The sequence below is a fragment of the Bos grunniens genome, chromosome 16 (genome assembly GCF_055505025.1).
Source record: "Bos grunniens cultivar Pamir isolate PY7600 chromosome 16, Bosgru_T2T1.0, whole genome shotgun sequence".
Taxonomy (NCBI): Eukaryota; Metazoa; Chordata; class Mammalia; order Artiodactyla; family Bovidae; genus Bos; species Bos grunniens.
The window spans coordinates 8,516,928-8,542,778 of record NC_141180.1 but is presented as its reverse complement, the minus strand read 5'-3'; the positions used below and the strand labels follow the sequence as shown (position 1 = coordinate 8,542,778).

The 25,851-nt window shown below is 43.6% G+C and overlaps 1 protein-coding gene across 17 annotated transcripts in view; it reads left to right on the top strand.

The window, feature by feature from the left end:
- The window catches only part of KCNH1 (potassium voltage-gated channel subfamily H member 1), a 436,030-nt gene that overhangs the window by 272,110 nt on the left and 138,069 nt on the right, over positions 1–25,851 (top strand). The window lies entirely within an intron of this gene.

Here is a 25,851-nt window from a genome sequence, read left to right as displayed (position 1 = left end):
TAACATGGGGTTAAAGGTAGGGATAAAAAACCTGCAGCATTTGACTTCCCTGGAGGTCGAGTGGTTAAGACTCTGTACTTCCAATGCAGAGGGTGCAGGTTCGATCCTTAGTTGAGGATCTAAAAGTGCTCACATTTGGCATTGGACAAAAAATATTTAAAGCAGGCAGCATCAGCAACATGATTTGTGGGACTCAGTGCAAAGTGTTTCTTGTTCAGTCATCATTAAGAATGTCACGTCAATGACAGCACAGCATTTAACCAGTTGTGGGGCCTCCTAAGGGCGGAGGCCACGTGACTGCACAAGTTGTGTGTCCACAGAGCTAGTCCTGAGTGCAGGGCACACGCAAGGAAGGGAAGGATTCAGGGTTGTCTGAAGTATCGCTGTGTGAGTGGTGGAAAGGAAGTGTGCAAAGGCAGATTGTGTTACCAGATGCAAGTTCATGTGAGGCCAAACGAACTGAAAAGTCAGTTTGCAGCAGACAAATGTAAAGAGATGGGTGGCTCATGCCCCCCAAAACCCAGAACTCGCCAAAGGATTTCATCAAAGCATTTGTAAAGGTAATTGAGGGAGGGGCATGGTTAGTTGTTGTAAACTTCTTGGTGCAGGTAGGAATCCTTGGTTCCTGCAGCTGCCTGCATAGGTCAGGACCCAATGTTCCTGTAAACTTCCAGTAGGACAAATGTTAGTCTCATTTCTGCAACTTTTTCTCTAAAGGAAAGGACTCTTTTTTTTTAGATTTATTTATTTATTTTTTATTTGTCCATAATTGTTTGTTGAAGCTTGTTTTTAAATATAAATTTATTTATTTTAATTGGAGGCTAATTACTTTACAATATTGTATTGGTTTTGCCATACATCAACATGAATCCACCGCAGGTGTACACGTGTTCCCATCCTGAACCCCCCTCCCACCTCCCTCCCCATACCATCCCTCTGGGTCATCCCAGTCAACCAGCCCCAAGCATCCTGTATCATGCATCAAACCTGGACTGGAGATTTGTTTCTTATATGATATTATACATGTTTTAATGCTATTCTCCCAAATCATCCCCTCACTCCCTCTCCCACAGAGTCCAAAAGACTGTTCTATACATCTGTGTCTCTTTTGCTGTCTCGCATACAGGGTTGTTGTTACCATCTTTATAAACTCCATATATATGCGTTGTATATTGTATTGTATACTGTATTGGTGTTTTTCTTTCTGGCTTTCTCTGTATAATAGGCTCCAGTTTCATCCACCTCTTTAGAACTGATTCAAATGTGTTCTTTTTAATGGCTGAGTAATACTCCATTGTGTATTGGAACTGTGTCCACAGCTTTCTTATCCATTCATCTGCTGATGGACATCTAGGTTGCTTCCATGTCCTGGCTATTATAAACAGTGCTGTGATGAACATTGGGGTACATGTGTCTCTTTCCCTTCTGGTTTCCTCACTGTGTACGCCCAGCAGTGGGATTGCTGGGTCGTATGCCAGTTCTATTTCCAGTTTTTTAAGGAATCTCCATGCTGTTCTCCATAGTGGCTGAACTAGTTTGCATTCCCACCAACAGTGTAAGAGGGTTCCCTTTTCTCCACACCCTCTCCAGCATTTATTGCTTGTAGACTTTTGGATCGCAGCCATTCTGACTGGCGTGAAATGGTACCTCATAGTGGTTTTGATTTGCATTTCTCTGATAATGAGTGGTGTTGAGCATATTTTCATGTGTTTGTTAGCCATCTGTATGTCTTCTTTGGAGAAATGTCTGTTTAGTTCTTTGGCCCATTTTTTGACTGGATCATTTATTTTTCTGGAATTGAGCTGTAGGAGTTGCTTGTATATTTTTGAGATTAGTCCTTTGTCAGTTGCTTCATTTGCTATTATTTTCTCCCATTCTGAAGGCTGTCTTTTCACTTTGCTTATAGTTTCCTTTGTTGTGTGGAAGCTTTTAATTTTAATTAGGTCCCATTTGTTTATTTTTGCTTTTATTTCCAATATTCTGGGAGGTGGGTCATAGAGGATCCTGCTGTGATGTATGTCAGAGAGTGTTTTGCCTATGTTCTCCTCTAGGAGTTTTATAGTTTCTGGTCTTATGTTTAGATCTTTAATCCATTTTGAGTTTATTTTTGTGTATGGTGTTAGAAAGTGTTCTAGTTTCATTCTTTTACAAGTGGTTGACCAGTTTTCCCAGCACCACTTGTTAAAGAGATTGTCTTTTCTCCATTGTATATTCTTGCCTCCTTTATCAAAGATAAGGTGTCCATAGGTGCGTGGATTTATCTCTGGGCTTTCTATTTTGTTCCATTGATCTGTATTTCTGTCTTTGTGCCAGTACCATACTGTCTTGATGACTGTGGCTTTGTAGTAGAGCCTGAAGTCAGGCAGATTGATTCCCCAAGTTCCATTCTTCTCTTAAAGATCAGAGCCTTAGAATAGGCTATCCTGTATATTTTAGGCTGGGGCAACATTCTTAACTTAAAGCAAAGGCATTAGAATGCAAAGGCTAAAGTAAAAGGAACAGATCTAATATAGAGGGAGATTTGTTCTTCCCTGTTACAATTGGACCACATGCTTGGGCACCATGCTTAGAAGGAGTTTTATAGTTTTTATAGGTGCTTGATGGGAAATCCCTGAGTTCAGAGCCAGGATCGGTATGATGAAAAGAATGACTTGGATAGATGGCCACTGCAGTGTAGAGGCAGGATTTGGGGTGGTTTGGGGGGAACTGCTTGGGAAGCAGTAGAAATGTGGACCTTTGATAAGGAGTGGTTCTGAACACTAGAAGAAGCAGCGGGGATGGAATGGAGAAAGTGGAGACCAGAGACTAAGCAGAAGTAGAGACATCAGGTAATGAGAAGAGTGAGGAAAGGAATGTGCAGAAATGATACCTGCATGATGGGGCTGATGAGAAGAGCTGAAGGAAAGTTGGTGGGTGAGGAGTTCAGGCATTCAATCCATGTTCCTTGACCAATTGGCTGATTATCTGCAGTGATTTCATTGCTGTCCTAGGATTTAACCAAAGCAATGAAACTGGAAATAACTGAGTGTGTGTACATTCTTCAGCAAAGGGCAGTCCCTGTGCCCTCATTATATTTAATGAAGCTCTGAAAATGTCCACGGGTTCATAGCACACACTCATAGTTTGGTGAGCAAGTCTTGATTAAGTGAACATCCATGTGTCTTGGCTGGGCCCTGACCCGCCTGTCCTCTTTCACCATCTCCCATCCATACCTGGTGCTCCAGGGCTGAACCAGTTGCCTTTTAGCGAGTCTTCCTTCTCCACTCCACTGCCATAACCCTAGCTCCCATTTATCTTTCAAAACTCTTCTCTGAGTGTACTGCACGCCCTGCCTGCCTCTGCCACCCTCAGTCTAGATTGCACCCTGGCCACACCATGGCTCATTTGTTCCTCTTGGGACCAAGTCTTATCAGACATTGCATCTGAGCACTCGCACCAGACCCGTCCCAAGAGAGATGCCTGGCAAATGTTTGTGGAGTAAATAAATGAAGAGATCCAGTTTTTCCATTGGAGTGAAGTGATTGTCTGAAAACTTACTCAATTTCAGTTAAGTAGTTGTACTGTTTTTAGTTCCAGAATGGGCAGGAGATCTGAAATCTCTATGCAACAAGAGCAAGCAAATGCCAAATGGGATTCAGTTTGATCATTCTGACAGCAAGACCCTCCTGTTGTAACCAGAGATCAGAAAGGAGCAGGGCTGCCCCAAATGAGGATGGGCCAGGAGCATCCACACTAGTGATTTGTCCACGAGTAGAGCAGCATCCACATCCTGGGATTTTAATATTTAAAAATATTAAAATACTGCCTGAAAGTTGGACTATCTCTATGAGCACCCTGAGCGGGCAGGTCTAAACGTGTCAGTGATAGAGTGCTCACCCCCTCAGAGGCTGTTGCCGCTGGCCCCCCTAGAGTGAGCTAATGAGCCCCACTGGGGGCAGCACAAGGTTTTGATCAGGCCTCTCAGGAAAGAATACGGACTGTCTGCTGTTTCTAAATGCTGGGCCCCTTTGAATTTCCTTTGACCTCCTTATATTGATGGCAGTGTCATAGCCATGCTCCCAGGGCCAACCCTGTCATTTCTTGGGTTCTTTGCATCCCTCCTTTTCAGATTCAGGGGGCCATCCAGAGAGTTGATTGGCTCAGAAGAGCCTCTCTGAGTAGAACTGGATTCTCAATTTTAGAAGAGAGGTGGAGGGCTGGCGTGGAGCCAGGACCTCTGCCCTGTGTGTATGCTGGGGTAGTGGTGGGCGAGTGCTGTCTAAAGGAGGAGAGGCGGGCCTGTTGCTTGTCTTCTGATTAACCGGCACATGTAGACCTCAACAAAAATAACTTCCTGAAACTCCTCCCCTTGTGCTGAATAAAGGTGGAAAATATTTGAAGTTACAGAAGCGATGGCAATTGGAAAAATTTTACTAGTGAACATTTTGTATTGGGATTGGCAAGTTAATTCTATAATGTATATTGATGCCTTGTCTTGGCAAACCAAATTATCAGTCTGAAAGATGTGATGCTAAGTGGATCGATCACTCATAAACACGGAGGTGGACAGTGTCTTCCTTGGCCTTATGCCAACCATTAGGATGCGCACCCAGTGGGTGGCTGCTCTGAACCCTCTCTTGAAACCCACGAGCAGAATGAACAGCGTCCACATCCTGGGATGCTGGTTGAGTTGGTCGTGGCTGTTGTCTTGCTGATCCCAAGGTGGGAGAGAACAAGTATAGAAAAGGAGCTCCACTGCCGTCCAGATAAAACCCGAGGACACCCTACATGAGGCGGGTCTTGTCACACACCAAGCTCTCCCCTTAGGATCACCCCACCGCCATCCTTGAGTTCTAGGCATCAGCCATGCTGAGAGACGTGCAGTTCATCAGACAAAATTTGTTCTCAAACTTCCCGTCTTAGCCATCATATTCCCTTTGCCTGGAATTTCCCATGTATCCCCACTCCTGCATTTACCAGAATAATTCAAAATGGAGTTCTGACATCTCCTCATGCAGGAGGTCTTTCTTGGCTCAGTTAGACTAGTTAGATGAAGTCTCTTTTTTCATGTATTAATGTCGCAGCTAAATAGCCTGTGTTCTAGTCACGTTTCCCTATCCTGCCCTCAGCTCCTTTGCAGACATCATTTCTGTTGTCTGGAATTCCTTCCCACATGCTTCCTTCTCACCTCTGCCTTGCCCCTCCTGCAGAATTCTCTCAGGGTGGTTTCTTCTACTTATCTCAAGGCTAATTGTGTCTTTCTAAGCACTGTTCTCTCAGTCTCTGATAACTACTGCCAAGTCAACTGCTCAGTGCAGAGGCTGTGGTGAAACTAAGAAATCTAGAGGAAGCCACACCCGTTCCATTATCAGCAGCACTATTCACAGAACAGTGGAATCCAGTAAGGGCTTCCCAGGCGGTGCTAGTGGTAAAGAACCCGCCTGCCAGTGCAGGAGAGGTGAGAGACATGGGTTTGATCCCTGGGTCAGGAAGATCCCCTGGAGAAGGGCATGGCAACCCACTGCAGTATTCTTGGCTTGAAGAATCCCATAGACAGAGGAGCCTGGCGGGCTGCAGTCCATGGGATCGCAAAGAATTGGAGATGACTGAAACGACTTAGCACAAACGCATGAAACCCAGTAATCTCTGATTGCTATTTTGGGGACAGATTTATGTAAATACAGAAGTAAATAAGCTAAGTGCAAGTTGAGTGTTGATATTTTCCCTCCCTGAGCTCAATATATCTACCACTGCTAAGCTTCCTTTTTATCTTTCTCCCTACCCTCAGGTAACTTTGACTGTCTTGCAGCCCCAATGATTCAGGGCAGGGAGCCCGGGGCCCTTGGCCTGTCCTAAATGTCATAGCAGATACTCAAAGCTTGGCTGTTCCGAGCCCTGGTGAAGGTTCTGTTTCCTTCCCCAACACTTGGTAAATCTCCTTAACATCTCTCTTCACGAGACATAATAACCTTGCTAATTTCAAGGCCTAAAAGTTCCTTAAGTTAGTGTTGGTCGTTCAGTCATGTCCAACTCTTTGCGACCCCATGGACTATAGCCTCTAGGCTCCTCTGTCCATGGAATTCTGCAGACAAGAATACTGGAGAAGAGGATACATTCTTTTCTCCAGCAGATCTTCCCAACCCAAAGATCAAACCCAAGTCTCTGTAAAATCTGAATTTAGCATAAGGTTATTTCTTCTGAACTAGGAAAAATTCATTTATCAACTTAGTCCTAATTTCTTCAGTTAACTATTTCCCTCTTTTACTTTTGAATCATCAGTACCCAAGTAGTACTAAGTACTTCTTGGCTAAGGATATTGTTTTATAATCTGTTTCATAAAGACATCACACTCTTTCCCTAAAAATAGTCAGATATAACCAGACTTTCTGAAAACGATGCATCTAGTTGTTGCTCACAGATGGGGGTGAGACAATGATGCCTGTAAGAATCAGGGGAAGTTTTAAAACATCTACTTATTCACCCTCTTCTTACCCCACTTCTAGGAAACCTGCGAAACTGTAAATCTTAAAGAGCTCTTTTGGTGATTCTAATATGGCCCTGGTTGAGAATCATGGCCATGGAGGTTCCAGGTGAGAAGGGCCCATCTGAATTATTATTGATTTCACATATGAATCACACTGGAGAGCAAGCACAGTGGGGAAGTTAGATGTGGTGGATCTGGGAGGCTTCTGGAAGACTTACATTTTGAGTTGTATCTTGAATGATAATAACATAGCAATAACTGACTTGTATTTGGCACGTGCTACATGGAGCACTTCATGTACAACATCACATTTCAGTTTAGTCGCTCAGACGTGTCCGACTCTTTGCAACCCCGTGAGCTGCAACATGCCAGGCCTCCCTGTCCATCACCAACTCCCAGAGCCTACTCAAACTCATGTCCACTGAGTCGGTGATGCCATCCAACCATCTCATCCTCTCTTGTCCCCTTCTCCTCCTGCCCTCAATCTTTCCTAGCATCAGGGTCTTTTCCAGTGAGTCAGCTCTTTGCATCAGGTGGACAAAGTATTGGAGTTTCAGCTTCAGCATCAGTCCTTCCAGTGAATATTCAGGACTGATCTCCTTTAGAATGGACTGGTTGGATCTCCTTGCAGTCCAAGGGACTCTCAAGAGTCTTCTCCAACACCACAGTTCAAAAGCATCAATTCTTCAGCACTCAGCTTTCTTTATAGTCCAACTATCACATCCATACATGACCACTGGAAAAACCATAGCCTTGACTAGATGGACCTTTAATCCTCACCAAAATCCTACCGTAAGGCAGAGAGTATTATCCCCTTTTGATAGATGAGGAAAATAGAGGTCAGAGAGGTTAAGTGTTTTGCCCAAAGTTGCACAGCAAGTGAGTAGCAGATAACTGGTATTTAACTCTTGAATCATGTGACTCCAAGCCTCTACGGCGAGATGTGTCAGACCTAGTGAGAAGGAAGCAGCAGAGATTCAAGGTGAATGTATTGGTAAGAGAATTATTTCCTACCTGATTAAAATCTTTGTGGAAGACAAATATCTAGGCTTATAAGAAGTCCTCAGAGTCAATTATGGACATCATCATTAGTATGTAAATTATGTGTCTTTATATGTCTTTATAGACAGAATCGTCTTTATGTATCTAAGAAGCTGAGAAAGACCAAGTTTTTGTCATTAGGAATAGGACTAGTGTCCACTTCAATTTTTCCTTTTAATCCCATAGTCCACAATTCATAATCAGCCATTTTTGGGGAGATTACAGGGACTTCAGATCCCATGCAGTCCTGTTTCTTGTCTGACTCCATCATTCAGCAGGTTTATTGATTGAAGGGAAAGAAGTAGAGTGTAGAGCAGTGATCCTCAGCTGGCTGTGAATTTGCCTGCCAAAGGTCATGGCAATGGCTGGAGACATTCTTCATGACCACATTGGGGGTGGTCCTGGCCTCAGAGGGTAGAGGCTAGAGCTTCTGCTTCACATCCTGTGGCACACATGACCACTTCCCACAGCAAAGAATTTGCTGGACCAGCATACTGATGGCGCAGAGGCTGAAAAACTCTGGTGTAAAGTTTGGGGGCATGGACTTAGTATCTTAGAATCTGCCTTGGTTTGAATCCAGCTCCGTACTAACTAGCTTGGTGATCTTGGCCCATCTGTAATAAAGGCTAATGATAGACCCTACCTTATAGGGCCTCAGTTTAGTTCAGTCACTAAGTTGTGTCTGACTCTTTGCGACCCCATGAATCGTAGCAGGCCAGGCCTCCCTGTCCATCACCAACTCCCGGAGTTCACTCTGACTCACGTCCATCGAGTCAGTGATGCTAAGAGACTGAAATATTCAATATATATGAAGCATTGGAATAGTATCCGGCAGACCTGTGTTTAGAGAGGCATCTGGTACCGTGGTGGAGGCCATTCCCCAGCCAGCCTGCCAGGGTGTGAGTCTTCCATCTGCCTCACCAGCTGTGCAACCTTGTGCCAGTCACTTAAACATTCTTGACTCAGATTCTTTATTAATCAAATGAAGATAATAGTAGTAGCTACCATTAAGATAAATCATGTATGCCAAATGGTTAGAACAATAACTCTTACATAGTAAAACCATGTAAATGCTAGTTGTCATTTTTACTGTCATCATTACTTATTTATTCATTCATTAAACAACTATCTGGGCCCCCAGTGCCCAAACGGGTGGGGTCACTTGCCTTATAGCTATGAGACAGTGGACTTGGGATTAGCACCACTGAGTCAGGAACGAAGGACAGTTCTGTCCGGTGGGATAGTTTACAGCTCCCGACTTCTTGGCATCCTGGGTAGTGGGAAGCTGGGGGATCTGACATTCTGGAGCGAAGGTGGAGAGAGGCACTGTGACCCACAGTGTCACCTGGCAACGAAATACCTCCAATTCTGCTCTTGAAAAGCTTAAGAGACTAACGATGGTTCAGTGAGGAAAATCAGCAGATGCTAGAGGTGCTGAGACCAGAGCTGTCAACAATGAGAAAGTGATTTCAATTTCTGTTCTTATCATTGGAGGAGGTATAAGAGGCCCTGTCTGTGGTCCTTGTGCTGGTCCAATTTAGTTCACCATGGTGACAGTAGTACCTTCTGAATAGTTTCTTTTTTCCATTTTGAGATGGTATTAAAAAAAAGTTTGAGCTTTGTGTGAGCTTATAACTTTAGGAATAGACAACTGAAAATGACCCCAGTTAAGGTTAACATGCTTGTTTAAATGACTTCAAAAAGTACGTGTCATTTTTAGATGGCTTTGCTAATTAGATTCTTTTTGATGACTCATAGTGGAGAAATAGGGCTCCCATTGTGAAGTAAAGCAAGGCCTGGGTTTGCAAACCTGCAAGGCAGCCTACTGTTAGCCAGGTAAGACTGTACTTAATGGTCATCTCTTTGCAATCACGAACTCAGCAAGCACAAAATAAGTGAAAGTAGCAAATTATTAGGAGACCTTTTCAACTTGCGTCTGACCTTCTCGATTCATTTGCAGAAGTAATTGCCTGTGGAAATTGCTGGGCCTTTATCTGTGGTGCTATTAAACCACTGGTTGGAATGAGGTGGCACAGGCTGCATTGTTAATGGGTTACCATGGGGTCGGAGCTGTTGTTTTTATTCGACAGATGAGAAATAGCTGAAAATAACCTGTCTCCCTGTAAGAATTCTGCTTGTTAAGTGACAGTCACCACCACAGCAGAGGTTTAACGTGGTATAGGAATTTGTGCTATTCTTAGCAAGATATTAAATGAGAGTTTGCAGGCTTTTCTTGTTATAAAATAGGGAATGTTAGGAGGGTTTTATATTCTCTGATTTGGGGGGGAATAGCTGTCCAACTTGAAGAATGAGGGTATAGTTCAGTTCAGTTGCTCAGTCGTGCCCAACTCTTTGCGACCCCATGAGCTGCCAGGCCTCCCTGTCCAACACCAACTCCTAGAGCCCACCCAAACTCATGCCCATTGAGTTGGTGATGCCATCCAACCATCTCATCCTCTGTTGTCCCCCTCTCCTCCTGCCTTCAGTCTTTCCCAGCAGCAGGGTCTATTCTAACGAGTCAGTTCTTCACAGTAGGTGGCCCAAAGAGGGCATAGTGCTGGCAGGAAATTCAGAGCTGAGTGTAGTGTTTCCATTGGTGTCCCCGGCATCAAGTCGCTGACCTGTGGAGTCACTCTCTCATTCTCTCCTGGCTTTATTGCCATTGCTCTGTCCAATAAGGTCAGCTGTCTTCATAGCCTCTAGTGCTTCCTCAATATGGCCCACTATTTTTCCCCCCTCTGGCCATTCTCCTCCCTTGGGGTAAGGCCTTATGCTTAAAACTTATTAGGGAAATACTGAGGATGAGGATGAGGTAAAGCAGAGCTTCTCAAACTTCAGGGGGCATCAACAGCACCTGGAGAGTTTGAAAAAACACAAATTTCTGGACCTCACCCCGGACATTCTGATTCAGTAGGTCTGGGGTGGGCCTGAGAACTTGCATTTCTACCAAATGCCTGTGCCCAAGACCAAGCTTTGAGAAGCTCTTGTGCGATATTATGATTCATGGTAAGGAATGCATGTTTAGTCTTTGTCCCTGTCTTTGGCACAGAGCTGCTAAAACCCTTGCCATTTTCTGTGATGAAAGCAATAAAGGTGTCTCTTGATGTGTTAACGAGGCGACTTGTGGACCCCACCAAAGGATGGAGGCTGGTTGCCAGTGGAGCCAGCCACATGATAGAGACTTGGAACTTTCAGTCCCACCCCTGACCTGGGAAAGGAGAGAAACTGGAGACTGAGTTCAGTCACCAGTGATGCAATCCAGCATGCCTATGTAATGAATCTGCCATCAAAACTCAGAAGGATGGATCTGGAGAACTTTCAGGTTCATGAACCCGAGTGCTTCCATGTACCACCCTGCTAGACCCCAGACTCCACAGGGGCAGAAGTCTCTTTGTTTGGAGCCTCACCCTATATGTGTCTTCATCTGGCTGTTGATTTGTATCCCTTAATATCCTTTGTGATAAACCAGTGATCTAGTGAGTAAACTCCGGGAGTTGGTGATGGACAGGGAGGCCTGGTGTGCTGCAGTTCATGGGATCACAAACAGTTGGACACGACTGAGCAACTGAACTGAGTGAGTAAGTGAATTTCCTGGGTTCTCTGAGCCCCTCTAGCAAATGAATGTAATACAAAGAGGATGTAGTGGGACTCTCTGACGTGCAACCAGACAATGAGAAGCACAGGTGACGACCTAGACTTGCATTGGGAACTGAAGTAGAGGGCTGTCTTGGGATTGAGCCCTCAGCTTATTGGAATCTGATGGTCTCAGAAATGAGCTGAATTGTAAGACATCCAGTTGGTGTCAGAGAATTGGTGATGGCATGTGGGAAAAGTGAACCCACATTGTGTTTGGATCGAGCTCTCTTTGTGCATGCTAAAGTCAGTTGTGTCCGATTCTTCGTGACCCTATGGACTCTAGCCCTCCAGGCTCCTCTGTCCATGGGATTCTCCAGGCAAGAACACTGGAGTAGGTTGCCATTTCCTCCTCTGGGGGATCTTCTCAATCCAGGGATTGAACCCCTGTCTCCTGCGTTGACAGGCAGGTTCTTTACCACTAGCACCGCCTGGGAAGCCCAGGTTCTAGTTCTCTTTGTACCTTGTATAATTGAACCTAGACAAACTCCCCTTTTTGGAATAGTGTCTTCAAGTGTTAGTCAGCTGCGTTTACTGAGCACCTACTGAATGCAAAGGAATATGCCCCTGAAGTGACCCCACCACTTCCTGCAATCTGGAAAGTCACTATTTAAGGACAAGCACAAACCTATATACTGCAGGAGGAGGTACCCACACAAAGCCGAGGACTGAGGAGACTGGAGTCAGGGGTGATTGATGGAGGGATGTTCACAGTGGGTGGTTCCAAAGAGGAAACTAAGATTTATTTCCAATCCACCCCATGCCAGCATTGTGGCTGGCATTTATCGCGTTAACTCATTGAATCTTCACTGAGACTCTGAGAGGTGGAGATTACCCTCTCCCTTTCATAAATGAGGAAACTGAGGTTCTTATGACTTGAGTTAGTGGCAGGACCAATAATTTATACCCTCAGTTCCTTCTCTTCGGAGCCTGAGCTGTGTTCACTGAACCATGCTGCTTCCCAGCACATGACTCACTTGAGTATTGAGCTAATGTTTGTTGAATTAAAATATCTGATGATTAACTTAGTGAAGGAACATTTCCAGGAAATAACCTGGAAATGGTCCTTAACCATTCTGCGATTAATTCTTGTTATTTTATATTGAGCATTTATTTTGTACCAGGTACTGTGATAAGCAATTTATATATATTATACCACTTATTTAAAAATAAACCAAAAGGTAATTATTAAAGTCTACTATATATGATGAAATTTAGAGAGGGTGAACCCATCATCCCAAGGTTGGGGGTGGAACCAGGATTCCAAATTGCACCTTTTTGTCTAAAGTGCAAACTGCATTCTCCTATGCTGGTTTGATCTGCTGGCATGGCAAGGAGCCTTTACTTCTTTTCCTTCCCTTTGTTGCTACGCATTTCTTCCCAGACAATGAGTTTCATAGCTATGGGCTTCAAGTCACAGGAAATAAGGTTTTGAAAGTGAGTTGCCAGTCACCATGCCAATATAAACGTCCTCACGCCCACTCTGTCATTACCCCATTAGAATAAGAAAAGCAGTAACAGCAGCAAAGACCGAAAATACAGTAACAAAATTAGATGTGTTGCTGTCATGTGGGCCAGATGACATGAAATGAGGACTAGATCTAGTTTCCAGGCCTATTCCCTACCCTCTCTTCCTGTCTCCACTGCCCCCCACCTGACCATGTACACTTATCCTTCAGTTCTTCCTAATCCACAAGCAGCTTCATTCAGAACCACTCAGTAGTCTTTCTGTCAGCTGGTATGTCAAAGTTCTTCAACATTTATGGATTTTAGAGATTCCTTTGAAAGCATCTGTTTGTACACGATGTGCTGGTTTCAGACATGTCTCTTCTGGACTGCCATATTTTCCTGTAATGATAAATTTTGAGTCCACCTGAGGCTCAGATGGTGAAGAATCTGCCCGCAATGCAGAGGACCTGGGTTCAATCCCTGGGTTGGGAAGATCCCCTGGAGGAGGGCATGGCAACCCACTCCTGTATTCTTGCCTGGAGAATCCCATGGACAAAGGAGCCTGGCGGGCTACAGTCCGTGGGATCGCAAAGAGTTGGACACGACTGAGAGACTAAGAACAGCACAGCGTGCAAATAAAAGACAGACTCCGTTCAGACTACCATTCCTCATTATTGTCTTGAGGAAATGTTCTTGGGTGTGTGTATTCTTTACAGGTGACTACAGGACTTCCCTGGTGGCTCAGATGGTAAAGCGTCTGCCTACAATGCAGGAGACCGGGGTTCAATCCCTGGGTTGGGAAGATCTCCTGGAGAAGGAAATGGCAACCCACTCCAGTATTCTCGCCTGGAGAATCCCATGGACAGAGGAGCCTGGTAGACTACAGTCCATGGGGTCTCAAAGAGTCCAACACGACTGAGCGACTTCACTTTCACTTTTTCACAGGACAATGAGCTGTGAGGATAGATACACTGAGGGTCTGTATGTTCCTGCTTCATACTCCCGACACTTTAACACCGTATCCCATTTTCCTAACAATCCAGGGAGGTAAATAGGTATTTTTCCTGCTGTCAGATGAATAGAAATGAAGGGGGAACGAAGTAATTTGCCTCTGGCCACACAGCTCTTAAGTGGCTGAGCTGACATTTCAACCCAGGAGGGTGTAACTCTGAGGATAACATCTTTCCTTCAGATAACATTATGGGTGCACAGGTTTCTGCATTCACTGAGCAGGGTTTGCTGGGCTACACCTAACATAGGAAGCAGAAGATTCAAAATCTGAGCTGTTTCTCTGCCTTCTTAGACTCTTCTTTCTGTATGTCATTCATGTCGTGGAAGTGGAAGAATGTCTCTGAACTGCTTGGAAATCTCAGTGCCTATGTTAGGTGTGTTAATAACCTTCCCTCCAAACTCACCTGCGTAGCTACCCGACTTAATGAGCATTTCGTCCTCATCAGATGGCTGGCTAATGGGGAATTAAGGATCATTAGACTGGTGATTTTGTTTTAAGGGAAATTCATATAACATGTCTTTTTCCTTTTTCTTCAAAAAAAAATGAAGAAATTAAGCCTCATTTTAAAAAAAGAGCTGTAGTGAGGCATGATCTTAATGGATATTGAATTTCAGGCACTATCTAGTTTAAAGCAAATTTAGAAAGAGCTTCTATTTCCTCAATTTTTCTTGTTGGTACCTATGAAACCTGGGCGTGCTGCATAGCCAGAGAAGAAGAAGCGTTAAAGAAGCAAGGAGGGGAGAGAGGGAGAGAGAATGTTATAGTCTATATTCAGAAACTGGGCTTTTTATAGATAAGCAACTCTTTCCATCTACCTTTGCACTTAAAAGAAAAAAGAAAAATCAGTGAATACCCAATGTGCTTGAAGAGGAAATCAAAACTCATGTTTGTGTCCATAGAGTTTGACAACATATTGTAAATTAAAACTTGGATTGTAATAGAAGATAGACTTAGTAGCATGTTTCCCAAAGTTCCCAGGAGTAGCAGCATCACCTGGGAGCTTGTTAGAATAAAAACTCTCCAGGGCCCACCTTGGTGGCTCGAATGGTAAAGAATCTGCCTGCAGTGCAGGAGACCCGGGTTCGATTTCTGGGTCAGGAAGATCCCCTGGAGAAGGGAATGGCAACCCACTCCAGTATTCTTGCCTGGAAAATCCCATGGACAGAGGAGCGTGGTGGGCTACAGTCCATGGGGTTTCAAAGAGTCAGACACGACTGAGCAACTTTCTTTTTTTTTTCGGGCCTGCCGAATACCTACTGAATCAGAAATTAGGGTTAAGGCCCCCTCAAACTGTTAAAAACCCTGATGAACTTTTGCTGGGTATTAAGAGTACAGAAACAAACATAGGTTTGAGGGTAGAGTCTTCTTTATATTCTAGTTTATTATGTGGAATTCCACACTGAACCAAGTCAGTGTGGATAGACCCATAAACAACCAATAGAGGGCAATGATTTTTAATGATTACAAAAAGGAAAAAGATTCATATTCTTTACTCTAAGTTTTGATAGAGATAAGCTTTGCCGGCTGAAGTGGCGCCTTATTATTTACAGTTATTTTTCTTCTTGAATTTTGAAGTCCGTTATGCTGTGCAAGTTTGTTTATTAAAAGCTGGAGTGCATTTCCAACAGAAATAATTTTATGAATAATGACCAACTTCCTGGAGAAGCCTACAAGTCTGTTTAACCCACCGATTATTAGAAGTATGCTGGGGACATCCCTGGCAATCCCATGGCTCAGACTCCGCGCTTCCAATGCAGGGAGTGCAGGTTCAGTCCCTGATTGGGGAACTAAGATCCCGCATGCTTCGTGGCACTGCCAAAAAATAAGTAACAAAGCAAACAAAATAAAGAATCAGATTGTTATATGCCAGTGAGAGTTGACAGCTCTGCAGAAGCTGGTCACCTGGCATTCCAGAGATGCCCTTCTAACAACAGGACAGTTTCCTCCCTTCTTGGCTTCCCCTTGGTAGCAGGTAGGTGAGCTGCATCTGGAGTAGGTCTACCAAAGGGGGACAGGAGAGGGGAGGGGTGTGGCTGAGAACAGTCTGTCATATGTTGCAGAGAATGGTCAGCAGCTTAGGACCTGTGGCCTGTTCAACACTCCTTAGTAGACTCCCTCCTTGAGCATCTTTCTGTCCCGCCAAAGATCCTAGGGGTTGTGCTTCCTCCTTCCTTTTCCATTGCCTTTAATATATTGTGTCCAACTAGGGCTTCCTAATATTTGGGGCTCATAGAACAGACTCTCAGTTTCCCTTCTCCCTTGCCTTTTGAGGAACTGCAAGGAATTTTATCCAGGTGCTAAAAGAAAGCTGACTAGAAGTTTAAAAAGTGTCCTTATTAATGCTGATCCTTCCATCAGCGCGTCCATGATTGCTGTCACCACCCTGCTCATCTACTTTTCTCACCTCCCCTCTGCTCACTTCTCTTTTCCTTTCCTTGTCACTTTGATCTGCTGGCACTTTGATCTGCTGGAGGAAAGTTAACAAAAAAAAAAAGAAAGAGAGAAAAGTATAGAAATAGCCCAAGAAAATGTTCTTAAAACGAAGGGCATAAATTCTTGGGTTGAAAGGGCTTATTGAAAGCCTAGCACAATGGATGGAACCTGAACCAGAGCAAATGGTACATCTTCATGCATTTTTAGAACATTGTAAAAAGTGAATTTCTAGAGAGGAGAAAGAAAACAGGTTCAGTATGAAAGAGGAAGGGTCTGAATACTTCTGACTTCTCAACAGCAAGACAGTGGGGAAATGCTCCCAAAATTCTGGGAGAAATGATTTCTAATCTAGAATTATGCACCCAGACAAATTATTACCTGAGTATGAGTCAACATGTTAGGTCTCAAAGGTTTTGCTCCCTTATAGCCCTTCTCAGAAAGCTATTAGAGGATGTCTTTGACCAACAAAAAGGAATAAGCCAAAACAGCAGAAGACATAAGATGCAGAAATTGAAGGCTCAGACTCAATAGGTGGAGTGACTTCCTGGGTGGACACGTCCACACAGCTACAATGGAACAGTTGAGAAGCCTCCAGGGAGGACTTCTTTGAGGAAATGAAGTGGATAGACGAACTAATGGGTTTTAATATATTAAGAAGAGACATATTTATCTGTGGGAGAGTCTGGAGTCAAATTAGCGATAACTAAACCAAGCAAATGAAAAGACAAAGTCTATTATTAGAAAACATTGCAGGAAAGGAAAAGTAACCACTGTCGTCATGTGAAATGTAACCACAAGACTTACTGTGACTGGCATTCATCTAGTTATAATATAAACAGATAGTTGTCTAACCAAAATGATGGTATATTTTGGGAGGGTGGGACAATGGGAAAATGTATTGGGTTTGAGTATGAGATTGGAAGTAGGGGAAGGGGAAGTGAGTGGAAGCTAAATTCTCAGAGGTCAGTGGCTAACACCTGAAACTGGAGTATCTGGACACGGCAATCTGAGCGTGATATTCAAATGTGGAGATCAGTAGCGAAGCAATCAGCTACTTGAGAGTGGGTGCTTCTGCAGAAGAGGAGACAGGGTGAAAAGGAAGAAGGCCGAGGGGACTAAGGATTTTATGAAATCTTAGCCACTTAACTCTTCCCTGGCTCAGAGGGTAAAGCGTCTGCCTGCAATGCAGGAGACCCAGGTTTGATCCCTGGATTGGAAAGATTCCCTGGAGAAGGAAATGGCAACCCACTCCAGTACTCTTGCCTGGAAAATCCCATGGACGGAAAGGCCTGGTGGGCTACAGTCCATAGGGTCGCAAAGAGTCGGACACGACTGAGCGACTTCACTCAGTCACTCACTAACTCTTTAAACTGTGTGTATGTATAATGTATACAAAAAGAATTACTAAACTTTCTAAAGAGAGATGAAAACTTGTGCTGCCTTTTCTCCCAAAGTCCATGCAGAGATTTCTAATTAAGGGTCAGAGAATATTGTTTTATTTTTCTCTGGATGGGACACAGAGCTTTGGTGTGATAGAATGTTAACTGTTTTTTTTTTCTTTTTTTTTAACCTGCTCTTATCCAAATCCACATTTTGTGTTGGGGTTGGGAAAGGCCCTCTTACTTCTTTAGCTCTTGGGAGGACGCAACTGATCCACACTGAGAGTCACCCAGGGCGCTCTCTGCACTGTGGAGTTTAGCCCTGACAGTGACGTGACAGTCTCCCTCTCTCCCTCCCCACATCTCATTCAAATGTGTTCAAGTCATAGCTCGACTTCAAGTCTTCCAGTTCTATTTTGAGTATTTAAGGGCATAATACATCATATATAGACATCAGTAAATAAAATACACATGTTCAAAACATATAACTATTGGACCATAAAGAAGGCTGAGCACCAAAGAATTGATGCTTTTGAACTGTGGTGCTGGAGAAGACTCTTGAGAGTCCCTTGGACTGCAAGGAGATCAAACCAGTCAGTTCTAAAGGAGATCAGTCCTGATTCACTGGAAGGACTGATGCTGAAGCTCCAATACTTTGGCCACTCCTGATGTGAAGAGCCGACTCATTGGAAAAGCCTGATGCTGGGAAAGAGTGAGGCCAAGAGGAAAAGGGGGCAACAGAGGGTGAGACAGTTGGATGGCATCAACTCAATGGATATGAGTTTGTGCAAACTCCAGGAGAGAGTGAAGGACAAGGAAGCCTGGCACGCTTCAGTCCATGGGGTTGCAAAGAGTCAGACACAACTGAACAACAATAAACCCCACTTCACATAAAATTAGAGAAGGGACATTGAGAGAAGAAGTATCCATTTTTAATAATAATGATATTTCATAATAGTAATAATTGAATAAGGTCCTCCTGCTTATTTAACTTATATGCAGAGTAAATCATGAGAAACGCTGGGCTGGAAGAAGCACAAGCTGGAATCAAGATTGCTGGGAAAAATATCAATAACCTTAGATATGCAGATGACACCACCCTTATGGCAGAAAGTGAAGAGGAACTAAAAAGCCTCTTGAGGAAAGTGAAAATGGAGAGTGAAAAAGTTGGCTTAAAGCTCAACATTCAGAAAATGAAGATCATGGCATCCGGTCCCGTCACTTCATGGGAAATAGATGGGGAAACAGTGGAAACAGTGTCAGACTTTACTTTTTGGGCTCCAAAATCACTGCAGATGGTGACTGCAGCCATGAAATTAAAAGACGCTTACTCCTCGGAAGGAAGGTTATGACACACCTAGATAGCATATTCAAAAGCAGAGACATTACTTTGCCAACAAAGGTCCGTCTAGTCAAGGCTATGGTTTTTCCTGTGGTCATGTATGGATGTGAGAGTTGGACTGTGAAGAAAGCTGAGTGCCGAACAATTGATGTTTTTGAACTGTGGTGTTGGAGAAGACTCTTGAGAGTCCCTTGGACTGCAAGGAGATCCAACCAGTCCATTCTGAAGGAGATCAGCCCTGGGATTTCTTTGGAAGGAATGATGCTGAAGCTGAAACTCCCGTACTTTGGCCACCTCATGTGAAGAGTTGACTCATTGGAAAAGACTCTGATGCTGGGAGGGATTGGGGGCAGGAGGAGAAGGGGATGACAGAGGATGAGATGGCTGGATGGCATCACTGACTCGATGGATATGAGTCTGAGTGAACTCCAGGAGTTGGTGATGGACAGGGAGGCCTGGCATGCTGCGATTCATGGGGTCGCAAAGAGTCAGACACGACTGAATGACTAAACTGAACTGAACTGAACTGAACTGAAAGATCCTCCTGTGGAGCCTTAACCTTCCAGAATGCCTCAGAAGCAGGCAGGGGTGGGAAGAGTGGGCATCACTGCCTTAACTGACCAGCACACCAGTTTCTCAGACCTGCCCCTGGTTTTCAGATCATGGACAAGAGAGCGATTCTGATTGTATTAATTTGTTGTAACTTTGTTTTTAAGCTTCAAGATTCAATTAACTTTCGGCAGCCATTCTGAGAAAGGCACTTCTACTTGGCATGGATGACCTCTGGTTCATGGTGGAGCAGAAAACTGAGCTGAGGCAGGACTGCCATGCAGGCTCGTTGAGTGAGAGTCAGACTCCCTGGGAACAAAGCTGTCCTTGATCACACTTGGTGCCATCACTGGACAGGAGGAGCTATGGCCCCTCTTGTGTTTGAGGCTATTTACGAGCTTAGAAGATCTGGCGTCTGCGTTCTTCAGGTTGGATGACTTCTGCTTTCCATCTGGCTCCTTTTGTTCAGATGGGCACCACTCCTGGCACCTGTCCAGAGCTGGCAGCATGCTTTTCCATCCTCATTTACAGTTCTTGTTGGATAGATTTGTGTCTTCAGTTTTCCAGGCAGCTGTGTCCAATGCTGCCAGATTTAACTGAAGATTTCCTTCCCTTCCCCTATATCTCTGCCTTTCTTTTATTTTCCCTCCCTTAGTCTGTCAACCCGAGGAAGATTATTCAGAAGAAATGATTGGGGTGTGTCTGTACAATGGGTTATATTCATCGGTAGAGAGCAATGAACTGTTGATACACACAAGAGTGTGGCTGGACCTGAGGGGCGTTTTACTCAGTGAAAAAAGCCAGTCTCAAAAGCTCATGTACTGTATGATGCTATTTCTATGATGTTCTTGAGATGATGTAATTATCAAAAGGGAGAAGGGATTAGTGGTTGCTGGGGGAGTGAGTATAAAGGGGTAGAAAAGGGAGGTGGCTGTGGTGATGGAAGAGTTCTGTATTTTGATTGTGGTGCTTGGTACACATGAATGTACACATGTGATCAAATGATGCATAACTATAGCTTACTCTGTAACAATGTAAATCACTCAGTTTTTCTGTTATCCTCCACTTATATAAGCTGTAACCAGTGAGGCAATTAGGCGAAGGGTACGCACATGGATCTCTCTGTACTGTCTACAGCTTTCTGTGAATTTATAATTATTTTTAAGGTAACACTTTTTTTCTTAATAAAACAAATTATTGATACATGCAACAACATGGATCAATCTCAGACTAATTAGACTGAATGAAATAAGCCAGGCAAAAAAGGAAACAGAAGAAAATACAGATAATTAGACTACATCAAAACTAAAACCTTTAATGCTGCAAACCATACCATCAAGAAAGTGAAAAGACAACCCACATGATATGAGACAGTATTTGCAAATCGTATCTGATAAAGGATTTATATCTAGAATATATTAATAACTTATAATACAAGTCCAGTTGAAAATGGGCATAGGATTTGAGTGGACATTCTCTGAAGAAAACATGCCAATGGTCATTAAGCACATTAAAAGATGTTTAACATCATCACTCATGTGAGAAATGCAAACCAAAGCTTCAGAGAGAGAGCAGTTTACACTCACTAGGTTGGCAATAATCAAAAAGACAGGTGATAACAAGTGTTGATAAGGATATGGAGCCCTGTGGAACCCACAAACGCCACAAGTGGGAATGTAGAGTGGTGCAGCTACTGTGGAGGGTAGTTTGGCAGTGGTTCAAGGTGTTAAACATAATTACTGTACGACACAGTAATTTTACTCCAAAATAATTGAGAACATGTTCAGACAAAAGCTTGGACACAAGTGTTCATAGCAGCACTATTTATCAGTAGAAAGGCCCCAATGCCTGTGAGCGGATGAATGGATAAATGAAATAGGGAATATCCTTCCCATAGAACACTCAGATCAGATCAGATCAGTCGCTCAGTCGTGTCTGACTCTTTGCGACCCCATGAATCGCAGCACGCCAGGCCTCCCTGTCCATCACCAACTCCCGGAGTTCACTCAGACTCACGTCCATCGAGTCAGTAATGCCATCCAGCCATCTCATCCTCTGTCACCCCCTTCTCCTCCTGCCCCCAATCCCTCCCAGCATCAGAGTCTTTTCCAATGAGTCAACTCTTCACATGAGGTGGCCAAAGTACTGGAGTTTCAGCTTTAGCATCATTCCTTCCAAAGAAATCCCAGAGCTGATCTCCTTCAGAATGGACTGGTTGGATCTCCTTGCAGTCCAAGGGACTCTCAAGAGTCTTCTCCAACACCACAGTTCAAAAGCATCAATTCTTCGGCGCTCAGCCTTCTTCACAGTCCAACTCTCACACCCATACATGACCACAGGAAAAACCATAGCCTTGACTAGACGAACCTTTGTTGGCAAAGTAATGTCTCTGCTTTTGAATATGCTATCTAGGTGGGTCATAACCTTCCTTCCAAGGAGTAAGCGTCTTTTAATTTCATGGCTGCAGTCACCATCTGCAGTGATTTTGGAGCCCCCCAAAATAAAGTCTGACACTGCTTCCACTGTTTCCCCATCTATTTCCCATGAAGTGATGGGACCAGATGCCATGATCTTAGTTTTCTGAATGTTGAGCTTTAAGCCAACTTTTTCACTCTGCACTTTCACTTTCATCTAGAGGCTTTTTAGTTCCTCTTCACTTTCTGCCATGAGGGTGGTGTCATCTGCATATCTGAGGTTATTGATATTTCTCCCGGCAATCTTGATTCCAGTTTGTGTTTCTTCCAGTCCAGCATTTCTCATGATGTACTCTGCATATAAGTTAAATAAACAGGGTGACAATATACAGCCTTGATGAACTCCTTTTCCTATTTGGAACCAGTCTGTTGTTCCATGTCCAGTTCTAACTGTTGCTTCCTGACCTGCATACAGATTTCTCAAGAAGCAGGTCAGGTGGTCTGGTATTCCCATCTCTTTCAGAATTTTCCACAGTTTATTGTGATCCACACAGTCAAAGGCTTTGGCATAGTCAATAAAGCAGAAATAGATGTTTTTCTGGAACTCTCTTGCTTTTTCTATGATCCAGCGGATGTTAGCAATTTGATGTCTGGTTCCTCTGCCTTTTCTAAAACCAGCTTGAACATCAGGAAGTTCACGGTTCACGTATTGCTGAAGCCTGGCTTGGAGAATTTTGAGCATTACTTTACTAGCGTGTGAGATGAGTGCAATTGTGTGGTAGTTTGAGCATTCTTTGGCATTGCCTTTCTTTGGGATTGGAATGAAAACTAACCTTTTCCAGTCCTGTGGCCACTGCTGAGTTTTCCAGATTTGCTGACATATTGAGTGCAGCACTTTCACAGCATCATCTTTCAGGATTTGGAATAGTTCAACTGAAATTCCCTCACCTCCACCAGCTTTGTTCATAGTGATGCTTCCTAAGGCCCACTTGACTTCACGTTCCAGGATGTCTGGCTCTAGGTGAGTGATCACACCATCGTGATTATCTGGGTCGTGAAGATCTTTTTTGTACAGTTCTTCTGTGTATTCTTGCCATCTCTTCTTAATATCTTCTGCTTCTGTTAGGTCCATACCATTTCTGTCCTTTATCGAGTCCATCTTTGCATGAAATGTTCCTTTGGTATCTCTAATTTTCTTGAAGAGATTCCTAGTCTTTCCCATTCTGTTGTTTTCCTCTATTTCTTTGCATTGATCGCTGAAGAAGGCTTTCTTATCTCTTCTTGCTATTCTTTGGAACTCTGCATTCAGATGTTTTTATCTTTCCTTTTCTTCTTTGCTTTTCACTTCTCCTCTTTTCACAGCTATTTGTAAGGCCTCCCCAGACAGCCATTTTGCTTTTTTGCATTTCTTTTCCATGGGGATGGTCTTGATCCCTGTCTCCTGTACAGTGTCACGAACCTCAGTCCATAGTTCATCAGGCACTCTATCTATCAGATCTAGGCCCTTAAATCTATTTCTCACTTCCACTGTATAATCATAAGGGATTTGATTTAGGTCATACCTGAATGGTCTAGTGGTTTTCCCTACTTTCTTCAATTTAAGTCTGAATTTGGCAATAAGGAGTTCATGGTCTGAGCCACAGTCGGCTCCTGGTCTTGTTTTTGCTGACTGTATAGAGCTTCTCCATCTTTGGCTGCAAAGAATATAATCAATCTGATTTCGGTGTTGACCATCTGATGATGTCCATGTATAGAGTGTTCTCTTGTGTTGTTGGAAGAGAGTGTTTGTTACGACCAGTGCATTTTCTCGGCAAAACTCTATTAGTCTTTGCCCTGCTTCATTCCGTATTCCAAGGCCAAATTTACCTGTTACTCCAGGTGTTTCTTGACTTCCTACTTTTGCATTCCAGTCCCCTATAATGAAAAGGACATCTTTTTTGGGTGTTAGTTCTAAAAGGTCTTATAGGTCTTCATAGAACTGTTCAACTTCAGCTTCTTCAGCGTTACTGGTTGGGGCATAGACTTGGATTACTGTGATACTTAATCAGTCAACAATAAAAAGAAATGAAGTACTGATACATGCTACAGCATGGATGAACCTTGAAAACATTATTCTAAATGAAAGAAGCTAGTTACAGGAGGCCACATATATTATTTAATTTGTATGAAATGTCCAGAATAGGCAAATCTATAGGGACAGAAAGTAGATTTTTAGTTGCCTAGGGCTAGGGGATTAGGGAGGAAATGAGGAATGACTAATATGGGAACAGGGTTTCCTTTGGTGAAGCATGAAAATATTCTAAACTTAGATTGTGGTAATGATTGCACAGCTCTAGCAATGTACTAAAAGCCATTGAACTGTACACTTTAAATGGAGGTATTGTATGGTGTTTAAAGAGAGTATGTACCATATGATTCCATTTATATAAAATATTTTAAACTGCAAGCTAGTCTACAGAAAGCATCAGCAGTTTCCTGGGGATAGAAGGGTCAGGGGGATTATAAATGGACATGACCAAATTTTTAGGGGTGATGGATATGCTACTGTCTTGATTGTGCTAATTGTTTCATGGGCATATATGTGTCAGAACCCATGAAGTTGTGTACTTTAACATGTACAGTTTATTGTATTTCAGTTCAGTCCCTCAGTCATGTCCGACTCTTTGCAACCCCATGAATCGCAGCACGCCAGGCCTCCCTGTCCATCACCACTCCCAGAGTCCACCCAAACCCATGTCCATCGAGTCGGTGATGCCATCCAACCATCTCATCCTCTGTTGTCCCCTTCTTCTCCTGCCCTCAATCTTTCCCAGCATCAGGGTCTTTTCCAATGAGTTGGCTCTCCGCATCAGGTAGCCAAAGTATTGGAGTTTCAGCTTCAAAATCAGTCCTTCCAGTGAACACCCAGGACTGATCTCCTTTAGGATGGACTGGTTGTATCTCCTTGCAGTCCAAGGGACTCTCAAGAGTCTTCTCCAACACCACAGTTCAAAAGCATCAATTCTTCGGCACTCAGCTTTCTTCACAGTCCAACTCTCACATCTGTACGTGACCACTGGAAAAACCATAGCCTTGACTAGACAGACCTTTGTTGGCAAAGTAATGTCTCTGCTTTTGAATGTGCTGTCATTGTATTTCAGTCACTTCTTTTTTAAAATAAGCCATAGCAAACACATACGTAATTCACTAATGTGACAAACACTTTGTTGGGCACTAGTGTAGCACCAGCTCCCAGGGTTTCATGGCAAGGAAAACTGAGTCCAGCCTGCAGGACTACCCTGTGAGGGCACAGGCGAGCACGAATATGATTGCAAAATGGTGTGTACAACCTGAGCTCGACAGAAACACAGTCTCTGACTTGGGATTTTTTGGCTTTACAGTGGTGCAAAATTGATATGCCTTCAGAAACAGTACTTCCAATTTGAATTTTGATCTTTTCCTGGGCTAGTGATGTACAGAGTGATTCTCTCGGGATGCTGGGCAAGTGGCAGTGAGCTGCAGCTCCTAGTCAGCCATGCGATCATAAAGGGAAACAACCATCTTGCTTTTGACTTTCAGTACAGTATTTAATAAATTACATAAGATATTTCACACTTTATTATAAAATAGGCTTTGTGTTACATTGCCCAACTCTAAGCTAATGTATGTGTTCTGAGCATGTCTAAGGTAATTAGGCTGAGCTGCGATTCATGGGGTCTCAAAGAGTCGGACACAACTGAGCGATTCATCTGATCTGATGATGCTCGGTAGGTTACATGTATAAGTGCATTTTTAACTTAAGATATTTCCAACTTATGATGGGTTTATCTGGATGCAACGTATGATAAAGTTGAGTTAGATTTGTATGCTTGGGGAGTCTCATAGGGGGACAGATGGAGGGGAGGAGTGTTGGGGAGTCTCATAGGGGGACAGATGGAGGGGAGGAGTGTTGGGGAGTCTCATAGGGGGACAGATGGAGGGGAGGAGTGTTGGGGAGGCTTCCTGGAAGAGGTAGCACTTGAGCTTAGCATCCAAAGGCAGATACAGGTTACACGTAGAATGTGGGGTTTTCTGATGACATCATGGTCCTCCTCCGTGACACTTACGTAGGGGGAGCAGCAGTAGCACGTAGTAAGTGCTTGTTACGTCTCAGAGGG